Raw genomic sequence first — 13,453 nt, forward strand, 5'->3', positions numbered from 1 at the left:
TTTCAAAACATACATTTTAAAAATATGAGTATTTAAATAAAATCTAATAGATTTATATGCTTAAAAATAAACTCTACCATGATTCATTTCTGTGAGTGTATATGGGTTAGGGGTAACCCTATAACCCTAACCCATGTCAAACACAATAAATATGTTACACACATAACATACGTTACACACATCTGTGGAGATGAGGTGGGAAACTAAAGACTGAGGGAACAGCTCCAGATCTGATCCAGACTGTCTGACCTGTCCTGTCAAAGTTCTCCTGTCTGAAGTTCTCACTGCAGAGTATGGATGACGGACAGAAAACCCCTCGCACTGTTTACTTTTGTAATGACTCTTTTTATTGGAAGCAGTTTCACAGATAACAATACAATAAGGTGTAATGCAAAAGTTAAAAAGAGAAAGAACTTTCTTTTGGTTTTTGGTTTTTCGCCACAAATCATTCCTTCCCTCCATCTTCCCACCCTCCTGTAACATCCCTCGGAGAGCAGTTATTAGTGCGTAACGGTCAAAGACATATCAATAATACAAAGAGCATATAAACAATACACAGTAGAAAAAAAAAATAAGCAGAATGAGACACCTGGCCAGCAGTGTGGCGATGGCAAGGACAGTCTGCTTGGTTTTGGAGGTATTTATTTGTGGCACTCCTCGTCCTCCATAGGATTCAGGCTCAACATGATTTTTATTCAATGTGTGGAGATTTTCACTTCCTTTAGGGATCATCTCACACATGACTTCCAGGACTTGTCACAAGTTTTCAGAGCAACTTAAATATAATTTCCAGAAAAAGTCTCACCCTCGTGTCATTAGGATGTGTCTCTTTGGGTGAATAGATGCTGCTGGTGCTGAGTAAACAAGCACATAGCTGTGGTCAGGTTGGTCCCTGCACCTCCAAACTTTGATAAGTGCAATATGATTGGGTTGAAAGAGCTAAAATCTGGAGTCTTTAAACATGTTGCATGTTTTATCCAAGCCTCGAGTGTTTAGTGCTGTGTTTTAGTTTTTGTAAGCAGGGTGTGTAGCACCGTGTGGAACCACATCCATGATTTACAAGAAGCTGTGACTGAAAGCCATTCACACACATGATGACCAACTACACAAAATCCTTCTCCAAAGAAACAAGTGTGTTGTACTTTCACAGAGATTAAACTAAGTGAGTAGTGATGTGAAACAGACACGGTTAGTCTAAAGTGTTGAGTTTTCTCTGTTTCCTAAGTTCCCAACATTTGTTAACTGTGAATATAAAAAGTGATGATGGAGTGTTTTTTCACTTTTATGTTTCAATAAATAAGCCTTTCTAATGACAGCCTGACATGTTTTTGGTCATTTCTGGTGAAAATGAATGTGATCTCTGGTGGTTTGGTTCTGCTTGTGCTCTTTCCCACAACATTATAATGATGAAATTAGTTTAATAAATGTTTGTTTCTTTCTTGGTTCATGGCGTGTCACAAGGAACTTGAATAGGTGCATATCACCACCTACTGTACTGGAGGGTGGGAATCTTGGTACCATCTACTTCAGATTACAAAAAATGTAAAATAAAATGAATCATAATATTAAAGAAAACAAAATTGTAAGTATGGTACTTAGCAATACCGCGTTACCATGGCACACTTAGTGCTACTGAGTCCTTTGATGTGTCACCAGCTCCCGATGACGTCATCAGCCCTTTTTTTTATTGCAATGAATAAAATACTGGGTTCTAAAATGTGACAACCCAAAGATGATGAAAGGCAATGATGTCACAGGTCACATTCTAAAACAGGAGTTCAAAGCCACTTCCTTTCACTGTGAACTTGGATTCTATTCACTGCAGACACAGACTTCTAAAGCTTGAAATACTTGAGTTCTTTGCTTCAAATAATCTACTTAGTAGTGGATCATTAGAAATGGAGAAAAAAACAAAGAAAGTTACTTTTGCAGATGATTTTGACAGTGATGGATCCTCCTCATCTGACGAAAACATCGAGGCTACATTCCACCATATGGCTAAACCAAACCAAGCTTTAGGGAATAGGGGTCGTCCCAAATTGGATGAACCTGAGCCCTCATACAACAGAGACAAGAGGGCTTCAACCTACTGCAAGCCTCCTCAGAAGCTTAACACAAAGAAACCAGCCAGTGGAAAACAGTCTGCTGCTGCTGCTGCTGCTGCTCAAGTGGCTCTGAAAGCTTCACCCGACTGGAAGAAAAAACCAAACATGGCTAAATGCAAACAAATTTTGGACCGAGCTTATCCAGGCTGTATCCGATGTGTACAGCAGCGTCACATGTCCATAGTGGAAGAAAAAGATAAGGAAATCACCAACCTTAAACTTGCTCTTTCAAAACAGGATCAAAAACAAAACGACCAATGGGAAAAAGAGCGAAAAATGATGCTTAATCGGGAGAAAGAATCAAATTCCATGATTCAAGACTTGAAGAATCAAATCAATGACCTCCAAGATTTAGTGGATCAGGCAAAAAATGAAACCGACAGCATCAATAAAAAGAACCTGGAAAAGATGCTAAACACTGAAAAGGAAACCAACTGGATCATTAAAGAGCAGAACAAGAACATCTCCAACCTCAAACTTTTACAGGAGGAGTCAAAAAAACAATTAGAGGAGACAAACAAGCAGTTGGAGGACAACCTGCTTCGAGAAGCACAAATCAACACCAAACTTCTGAGCCAGAGTCAAGAAAAAACCAGCCTCCAACTTTCACTGGAGGAGCTACATGACAAATTCCAGGCTCAGAAGACGCAGTGGGCTACAGAAAAAGCTGATTTGTCTGAAATGATCAACAATAAAGTGAAGATCATCAGCGACAATAATCATGAATTAAAACGGATGCATCTTCACATTTTAGAAATGAAGGACACTTTCAAGAAGACAGAAAGTGACTTAAAAACCCAGAAAGAGCGATGCAACCAACTGGTGGAGGAGAATGAAAAATTAGTGGAAACTCACTCCAATAATAACAGCGAGACCCAACAAAAGCTGGTGCAATTACAGACAAAACTGGAAAAAGCAAAGAGGAAACTTCAGGCCAAAAATATTAACATATCCGCCCTGAATGCCACCCTCACTCAAACACAAGACGCCTTACATAACTTGCAACAACAAGTGCATGAGAAGGAAGCTTCAAAACAGAAATCATTCTTGAAACGAATCCGTCGCTGGTTAAAGAACCCCAAGAACAAACACACTTCATCACATTAAAATGACTTTTTAGAACAATTACACACCTTGGGGCATAAGCCGAAGACATGAATACATTGACTCCTCATTGAGCGGGTTGGTCCGTTGCTCCGACACGTCAGCGTGTCCGCCATATTGGTAAAGGCAAAGCTGTCCTGTAAACTAATGCAAGTGAACAGACCAAAGTTAATAAAGTGCTTTTTCTCCAAAGACATAAGAGTGATTATTTTTTATTAACCCATTCACACACACATTCATATATTTGTGAAACAAATGGGCATCAAAACAATGTATGTAACTTTGAATTTGATGATTATATTTGATGTCATTTTCTAATGTTTTTAAGAGATTTTACAGCTACCAATGTATGTATCACTTATTGTGTGGATAAATATTGAAAAATTAACATTATTTATTCTGGAAACAATCTGGTTATATGAATATATAACTTGATCCTGGAGCGTGAATGTGACAGGTGTATTTTCTGAATAAAAATGACAAACATTTACATTTGTTTGATTTTGATGAATCATTTTACTATTCATTGATTGCTGAAAATATTTACATACAGATGTCTGTACAGGGAGCATTTACGAAAATACATATACACACAGGTATCAGTACAGGGGGCAATTATAAACATATATCTACATCATTTATATACACTGTATATATACATAAATATATACCTACAGACACATATATATATATACAGTTACACTCACAGAAATATTTAACCCTAACTTTTAAGATTTATGTGAAATAATTACATGACAAAGTTCCATTTAATTTTTTTTCTCCATCTAATAAACTTTACATGATGCATATGCATCAGTGTAATAAAGCCTATTCATTTGAAATACATATTCACCAGGTTTATGTATTGAGTATTAATACAATTTATTGAATTTAAATGCATATTAATCGGATTATGTATTCAGAATACATAAAGTATATTTGTTTGAATTACATAGTAATTAGGTTACCTATTCAAGATTCATAATGTGTATGTGTTTGAAATACATACTAATTAAGCTTGAATTCAATCAAAATATATAAAATGTATGTATTTTTATGATTAATATCAAATCAATTTTTTCTATTAGGTTACCTATTTGAGATGATTGTGTATGTGTTTGAATTACATAACAATTAAGCTTAGATTCAATCAAAATGCATTTGATTTATGTATTTTTATGATTATCTAATAATTTTTTATTATTTTCCATTCAACAATATCTCAATGATGCATACAATCAGACCACCTTGTTGATTCAAAAAATTTATTAAACCTGTACTCAGCAGATAGTGTAGCTCTTCAAACAAGTCATCTACTGCTGTAGATAAAACATGAAAAATGTTTTCCAACTTCAATTGAACAGAAGCAAGTTAGGAAGGTTAACCAAAGTTTAAACTCATCACCTGACAGGAACAAAGCTTGAACTCATCTCCTTCAAGTATACACCATCTCTTATGGAGCAATACTGCTGCTTTTTAAGCTGGTCAGTGTGTGGGTATCAATAACTCTAGAATCAAGTATCTGCTGCAACGATATATTGAAAGGACCTGCTTTTTATAAAATCTAGAACAAACTCTACAGGCTCAACAATATTCAACACTTTTTAAAAGTAAACTCTGAAAATCTTCCAGGTTGCAAACGTATATGGCCGTGCTCCTCCTGTACTTCATCCTTCCATCCCCGCCCCACCCCAGAAAGAGAGTCACCTGAGGAATTTAAATTTCAGTGCTCGTATTGTGGGGGAAAGCTTGGAAGATTCTAGGTCCATCAGGATCTTCTGGTAAACTTCAAATGTATTTTTCAAGCTTTTTGGATAGCTTAGGTTAAGTGCGTATATCAACCCATATAGCATCACGCATGCATGGTTGATGCTCTGCAGGTTGTGGAGCACTTCAACCCCTTCCAGGACCACACCGACATCTGCAAACTGTCCACCAGGACCATCACCCTCAGCACGAACGGTGTAAATTGCCATGGTCGTCCCTGCGATGGCTGCCTCGGCCTCACTGCATTCGATGTCCTGAAAGATGGAGGGAACAGAGAACATTGAGCTGTGTCACCCTAACCTTGACCTTTGAGCACCAAATTCTAAGCAGCTCATCATTGAGGCCAAGTGTGTGTTAATTTGAAGAAATCCCCTTAAGGCACTGTAGATATAGCGTTCATGAGAATGAGATGGACACAAGTTCAAGGTCACAATGACCTGAAGATCATTGACTCCCTAAAAACCTGAAAAAACAAAACAAAAAGTCAAAAAGTTACATTATGTATAAATGGAGTTGTACTTTCAATGATCAACAACTATTTAAATATGATTAAAAAGTGGTGTTTGAGCATTGTTAAATCACAATGAGGGTCGCGCTAAAGAACGGCATGTTGTGTCTCATATTTTTTTTTTCTTTTTTAAAGGATTTTACACTACTTTTACAATTTTTTAAAATTCCATGCTTTATGTGTGTGTGTGAAGTTACACTGTGGTACGAGGTAACACACAATAAAGCTATATGTGTGATGTGTGTGTTCTCTCACTGTTGAGCTTCGACAAGAAAAGCAAACGGTGGAATGACATTACAAACACTATCACCATTCTGTTTATTTGTGTCAATATTATTTATGGATAAAGAACAACATGATTTTTTAAGTTGCACAACTAGCACAATAAAGAGTATTTTATTATTTAGTATTTTACTGCAACAGTCCAGCATTCTCATTCCTTCCCTTAATTAATTAGTCTGGCTTTCGCCAACCTGATCTGACGGCGGTTTCTTTTCCGCCGTCAGATCAATCTTGAACTTAGTCTGGCTTTCGCCAGACTATTTTCTAATACTAATGTTGGCATTAATGTTTTTCTATAATATTCCCCCCTCATGACAGTGAGATGTCATTTCAAGCTAATTTACTGCAGTAATTATTCTCTATAAATGAGGATAACACCCAGTCATGCTTGGAAAAAAAAAAAAAAAAGTCAAATACTGTGAAACCGATATGATTTAAAAAAAAAAACTGATATCAATTTTTGGTCAAAACGCCCAGCACTACATCCTGTGTTGTTTAGAGTTCCAGTCAACATGTCCACTTACTTGCAACAACTTCAAGGAAGACAAGAAGGCTTCCCTCTCTCTGATGTTCTCGAGGCGTTTGAGTTCATAAGCAGACAGTCCACAACATGCATCCTAGTGACCCCCCCCCACACACACACGCAAGAATCAAGCTGATCAGAATCAAGAATCAAAACCTACTGACATAATCTGAAAAGTCTTTCCTTCTAAATAACATTTCCAAAACAGGTGTCGATTACTAACTGCTGCTTTATAGTTTCCGTGTCCTCACCTTCTTGTTTGGGGCAGAATTGTCGTCATTGGCATATTGGAGGCGCTTAGGTGCCAGGACCCGACCCTTGACCTCAGGCTCCTCCGGACCATGTGGATTTACTTCCTATAAGTGACAGCACTAACACCATTGCCTTGAGGGAATTTCTAATTCAAAACAAACAACCCATTGGACTCAATGATGAACTATTGGTGGTCAAGGTCAATGTGACCAAATGTCCATCCCATTCTCATGAACGCCACATGTTATAAGACACACCTGGAGGGAAATTGATTACATCTGGCACAAAGGACAGAAGGATGACATATGACATAGTCAAAAGCACACGTATATCGTATTTGTCAGTCACAGTGTTTTATTTTAAAAATTGACCGGATACTCCCGTTGTTTAATGTTTTCTGAAATAGCTACATTAGACACTACAGAGTGAAATTTTATTATATTTCAATCGACTCTCTTGTACATATGTTATGTGCTGAAAGGTGAGTCTCTTAGCTTTCAGCTGAAAAAAAAAAAAAAACACCGCTCTAGCTAATATAGTTTTAATTTTAGGGCAGTTTAAACCAGATCATGCTTGCGGGGCACTTCCGGCGGCCATTTTGTTTTTGCTGACAGTCCATGTGCTCTTCCTAACAACTTCATGCAGCTTAGCTTATTTAATCAGAAACAGGGATGGAAAGTTATTTTAACAACCACTAAAATAAACATATCACGTGATTGTCGTATGTACACTAACACACAACAAACAATAAATAAATGTTAGCTACATAACAACATATGTTAGCTAGCGAGCGCCGGTACACAGCAGGTCTATATAAAATTGCTTACAATCATCACAAACTACATAAATTTGATCATCAATTAATTTATATTAATGTAATATGAGACAAACTGCACAGATGGATGTAAGTAAACAAAGGATGACTCGGATTCACTTGGATTACTCACCATTAAGCCTGAGGCCCCACAGTCTGTGTGATGATGGTGTCCAGCAGAAAATAATGATGTCATTTCCTGTTTTCCGATTTCACTTCTGGGCAAGTTGTATGTAAACCAATCACATACATTTTAAATAAAATAATCTTGTTTGTTTCACAGCTTTGATTATTTAAACCATGTTAATATGTATTATGTAATTACATTTAATATGTTTTAGAATTGACAGAATTATACAGATTATAATTCATTTCAAAACATACATTTTAAAAATATGAGTATTTAAATAAAATCTAATAGATTTATATGCTTAAAAATAAACTCTACCATGATTCATTTCTGTGAGTGTATATGGGTTAGGGGTAACCCTATAACCCTAACCCATGTCAAACACAATAAATATGTTACACACATAACATACGTTTCACACATCTGTGGAGATGAGGTGGGAAACTAAAGACTGAGGGAACAGCTCCAGATCTGATCCAGACTGTCTGACCTGTCCTGTCAAAGTTCTCCTGTCTGAAGTTCTCACTGCAGAGTATGGATGACGGACAGAAACCCCCTCCCGTCTGACAGCTGTCTGCCAGTTTTCTTTTTTAAAAACATTGTTATTATTGGAGGCAGTTTCACAGGTAACAATTCAATACAGTGTAATGCAGAGGGAAAAAAGAGAGAACTTTCTTTTGGTTTTTCCCGCCAAATCCCTTCTTCCCTCCCTCCCGTAACACCCCTTGGAGAGCAGTTATCAGTGCGTAATGGTCAAGGACATATCAATAATACAAAGTACATGTAAACAATACACAGTAAAAAAACAAAACAAAAAAACAATAACAATAATATTAAAAAATTAGAAATAATCTTAGCTTCTCCGGTTTAATTTACAATAAGAGATCTTTAACCCACCTCTGATGGAATGGAGGGTGAGGGAGTTTCCAGTTAAGCAGAATGAGACACCTGGCCAGCAGTGTGGCGATGGCAAGGACAGTCTGCTTGGTTTTGGAGGTATTTATTTGCGGCAATCCTCGTCCTCCATAGGATTCAGCCTCAACATGATTTTTATTTAGTTCAATGTGTGGAGATTTTCACTTCCTTTTGGGATCATCTCACACATGACTTCCAGGACTTGTCACAAGTCATCAGAGCAACTTAAATATAATTTCCTAAACAGAAAAAAGGTTGCAATGGGCTAAGGAAAAGCACTGTGGATGACTGAATGAAAGTCATATTCAGTGATGAAATGCAAATCTGCATGGGCAAGGTGATGATGCTGGAACTTTTGTTTGGTGCCGTTCCAATTATTTTCTATAAAATCAAACAACTGAATGAACATTCTCCAAGACTTGTGATTCTAGATTTTTTTGACTGGGGTTGTACATACAGTTACATATATAGTATTAAAAATACTTAATTACGTAAATTTTGAGCCAATTAATTGAAGGCTAACATAAAGGCCATTGATTGTCATATACGTCATCTGTCACAAACTGATTTCGAAGCCTAACACTGAACTCAACTGAAGCAACTAGATTACATTCAAAATCAATGTAAATAACGCAATCTCAAGCGACCCTTTATGATAAGTGCTGTAAACGTACGGTCAGAGAAAAAGTGATCAGCCCATTCTCTTCCCTTTCAGCGGCTCCACGCACACGCAGTTCCCTGGTTATGGTGTCACTGGAGCGATGGAGTATCAAAAAGTGCCACTTTGTTTCAAGCGACTCATCACGGACGATTGAAGTGACTGCAGGGGTGGGGATCTGTGCTGTACTATGGAATTGAATCCTGGTGGCACCACTTCAGAGGACCAATTGGTGTGTGAATGTGAGTATGAATGAGTGGATATGTAAAGCACTTTGTGACCTCGGTCTGTGAAAGGTGCTATATAAATAAACATTAGTTACTAGTTAGTCCACATTTTGTAAAGTCAGCTCCAAATGAGCGAGTTGGATTGCTCTGGCGTTGTGACGTCACATCGCGGAAACTCCTCCTCCTGACAAACCTGGCTCCTCCTACCCTATAAGACCTCACAAGTAAAACAAACACTGCGGTTTAATATAGAATATACATTATTCTTTATTGTCATACGTATATGCAAAGCTACATACACAAAATTTGGGCAGCGACGGTGTCGAGCCCAGGAAACAGTTCCACTGTCGTGACCGTTAGTATACCACCGCTTCACGTGGATGTCCACGTGATTGACTGTGGAGAGTTTGATGAAGATTCCTCTGACCCTCTTGGCTCAGGTGTGGACAAGGAGGACAGACCTTTCATCACCCCAGCTCCGGGGGGGCTTTATGCCGCCTCTGTAGCCTCCCAGGAGGAATTGGAGGACTCCGTGCCCGTCTCCTATCCTCCCAGCCTGGACACAGTGGAAGTGTGTAAATGCGCTGAGGCTTGGCTGGCCATTCCGTGGCCCACCGTGGTGACTGAAACGACCAGGTCCTGCTACAAAGGGAAGAAGCTCCCCTTTTCGAACGGCGCTGCGAGACAAATTACAAGACAAACGAGACAAACAAAGTAGCTCGTCACTGGAAGGACCGTCAGTTCCCCGGGAAAACCCCTGTGTCAGGTGCCTCATCCCTCAACTGTGAGGTGATGTAAGCCTCGGACTGCTTCATATGCCACCGGTGGAGTGTCTCTTTGCGCACACAGCCCGCTGTGTCTCCTCGGAGACCCGTGTTACGTCCAGAGTGGACCGTCTCCCGTCTGACCTGTCTGCTCCTTGCTAAACTGCCCGACGTAGAAAAGAGCAACATTCTGGATACCCTCGTTGTTCCCCAGGGGATTTTCGGCTCTGCTTTGTCCTCCATGCAGCAGCGCTGCAAGGAGAAAAAGAGAGACAATGAGGCTCTCTGCCTCCGTCTCCCCAGGAAACCCCCGCTCACGTCTCAACCGGAGCGACGAAGGGCTTTTCCTCAGACTCTTCCCCAGACTCTTCCCCAGGGTCTGCAGTTTAAAGCGGCGAGAAATTCCATTCATCGGCCGGCCCCGCAACAGCCTCGACCGAGGCCCGCCTACCTGGCCCGGTATCCCTGCAGCTCCGGCGGCTGCTGCTGCTCCAGCACAGCCTACTGAGCGCTCACAGACGAGGAGGAAGAAAAAACTGCCTGACAGCTTTCTTCCCCTCTGATGACAAAACTGACGTTCCCTCGTTTTCTAGCTTCATCCCCTTTGCTTTCATGCGTGCATTCTCAAGCTGTTCACGCCCCGTCTTCCCCTCTGCCAAGGCTCGACCCTCTGCTGTTCGGGAGAGACACACTGGTTCTGCAGGATGTTTGGCTGTTGTCCCCTCCTGCATGCCCACAAGCACGCACTCACACACATGTTCAAAACAGAGTGATGTGTTCATCGCTCACACTTCACAGGCCATGGGCGCATCATATGAATGCAATATCTGCCACTATAAGAAGAATGATAACGGATCCCATTATTCCCACTCACAGGGAGGCTCTGCCCCCATCCTGGTCAGAAATAGCGGTTTCCTTGTCGTCACCCTGTCCCCTGGAGCGAGCAGTGTGTGCTTGCCCCGGGGGGTCTTGCCTTGTCCCACCGGCAGGGGGCTCCTCCGCTGTGCGAGAGATCCCTCTGTTGTTGGTCGAGCGGCTATGGGCAGAGGGCTACAGCGTGCTGCGGACGGGCTCTCTGGTGACGTACGGCCTGCTGCCGCGAGAGGGCTCCACTGTTGTACAGTTGGGCAGCCTCCGGCTGTGCGGGTGGCCTCCGAAAGTGGACCGCGTCACGCCACTTTTGGGCTCTCCGGTCGCTTATGGTCTGCCTCCGGGAGAGGGCGCCATCGCTCCATGTATGGCTCCACTTTTAGTGGGTAAACAAGAGTGCTTGACCTCTCTCTCCTTGAGGATGGAGAGAAGGAGAGTGCTCGCGGCTCAGCCTTGGGTGTTACGGACAATATAAAAGGGTTACAGGCTGCAGTTTGCATTTGTCTCCCCCTGTTTCGCTGGCATGAATCACTCTTGGGCCCACGGAGAGTTGGCCCATGAATTACAAGAGGAGATCATGTCCTTGCTGCGCAGGTGAGCGATCTCAGTGGTCCTTCCCGCTCTGTCTCGGGAGGGTTTCTACTCCAGGTTCTTTCTGATCTCCAAATGAGAGGGGTCCGAGATCCGTCCCATCCTGGACTTACGGGCCCTGAAGAAGCACCTGAGGAAATACTCCTTCAGGATGCTCACGCATTACACCCTACAGCGTCTGGTGCGACAGCGCGATTAGTTCACGTCTGATGACCTCAAAGACGCATATTTCCACGTTTCAATTTATCCCCCTCACAGAAAGTACCTACGGTTTGCTTTCCAGGGGGTGAGTTACGAGTACTGAATTCTCCCGTTCAGCCCGAGGGTGTTTGTGCACTGCACGGAAGCTGCAATTGCTTTGCTGAGGAAGCGTTGAGGAAGCTGGGTCAATCTGTTCAGTTCAGATTGTGTTCAGATGGTCAAAAAGGTGTAGTGTGGAAAAAAGGTCTTTGTTGAAACTGACTTGCAAAAGAATACAAAGTTTATTAAAACAAGCAAGATCAAAAAACAGGACAGAGACAGAGGCCTGTGAGAGCAATGGCGGTCAGATTATGCTCTGGAGCAAAAACAGCCAAGCAATCACGTATATGAACTGACAAGAAACCTGAAACCCAACAGGTGGAGTCTAAGGCTTTAGCCTTAGAACAAAGAAAGGAAGCAACAAATGTTTATTACGGTGGTAAAACTCCCATGTATCAATGAAGGAAGGCCTAAGTTAGACTCGTTTATGGTACACAGCTGGAATTGGAGGTCAAGTGTCACAAGTCTATAAACATTCCAACAGCAGAGCTTCAAAGGTGACTGGATTTATTGTGAAACCATGTGTCCAGGCAGCACGACATATTTAAGTGAAAAGGTATATTGCATAAAATGAATATCATACAGCGCAGTCAATACACCTCAGTCGCTTTCACATGAGGAATTTCCAACTGTGGATCTTGGTTACGCTAGAGCGCGGCTCTGCACCAATGGTAAATGGACTTACATATCAGCTCATTCACCCAATCACTCTGACATTCACACACCAGTGGGACAGGACTGCCATGCAAGGCGCTAGTCGACCACTGGGAGCAACTTAGGGTTCAGTGTCTTGCCCAAGGACACTTCGACACATGGTCAGGTACTGGGATCGAACCCCCAACCTCTCGATCAGAGGACGACCCACTTCCACCTGAGCCATGGTCGCCCTCCACCACCAATGGTGTGCCCCGGGCTTCCTGACGGACGGGGTGCCTATGGGCATTGTTACGTCCAGGAAGGTGGTCCCCACGGACACCAACCTGACAGGCTGGGGTGGGACCCGCGAGGGCGGGTCTGTGAGGAGTCGCTGAGATGCGATCCTCCAGCGCACTCACATGAATTACTTGGAACTGTCAGCAGTGGTCCTTTCGCTGATCCACTTCTTCCCGTCTCTCAGGGTACATCATGTCCTGGTGAGGATGGACAACTCCACGACGGTGGCATACATCAACACTGAGGCTCCTTTTAAAGTGACTGCAGCCAAGTTTTAATGGTAGAGAAACTACCCAACTTTGTTTTTATAGATTAACACATTTGCATTTTGTTGAGTTTTGAAAGATGTGTGTGGAAGGTTTGGTTTTATCAGCTTATTAACCTGATAAAGTAACTTTGGTAATACATTGCTCTATTATTTCATTATCAAATTTTAAAGAGCAACAATTGTTTTTGAATTACCGTCTTGATTCTCTTAAACCATTCATTCATATTTACTGTCAACACAGGATTTATTTAACACTGAAATATACATTAGGGGATAAATTGCAAATTAGCAAACTTTAAAGGGAGCTACTGCCACATAAATCATAAAAGGCATCTATACCAAACTGTTTCTCCTATAATTACAAAAACTTTATTCAGAGCCGTGATTCTGTCTAGTCGGAACAATTTAACTAGTTGCAATTTTGTAATCAATATGTTAAAGA

This window comes from Gouania willdenowi, chromosome 7 (assembly GCF_900634775.1).
Source record: "Gouania willdenowi chromosome 7, fGouWil2.1, whole genome shotgun sequence".
Lineage (NCBI taxonomy): Eukaryota > Metazoa > Chordata > Actinopteri > Blenniiformes > Gobiesocidae > Gouania > Gouania willdenowi.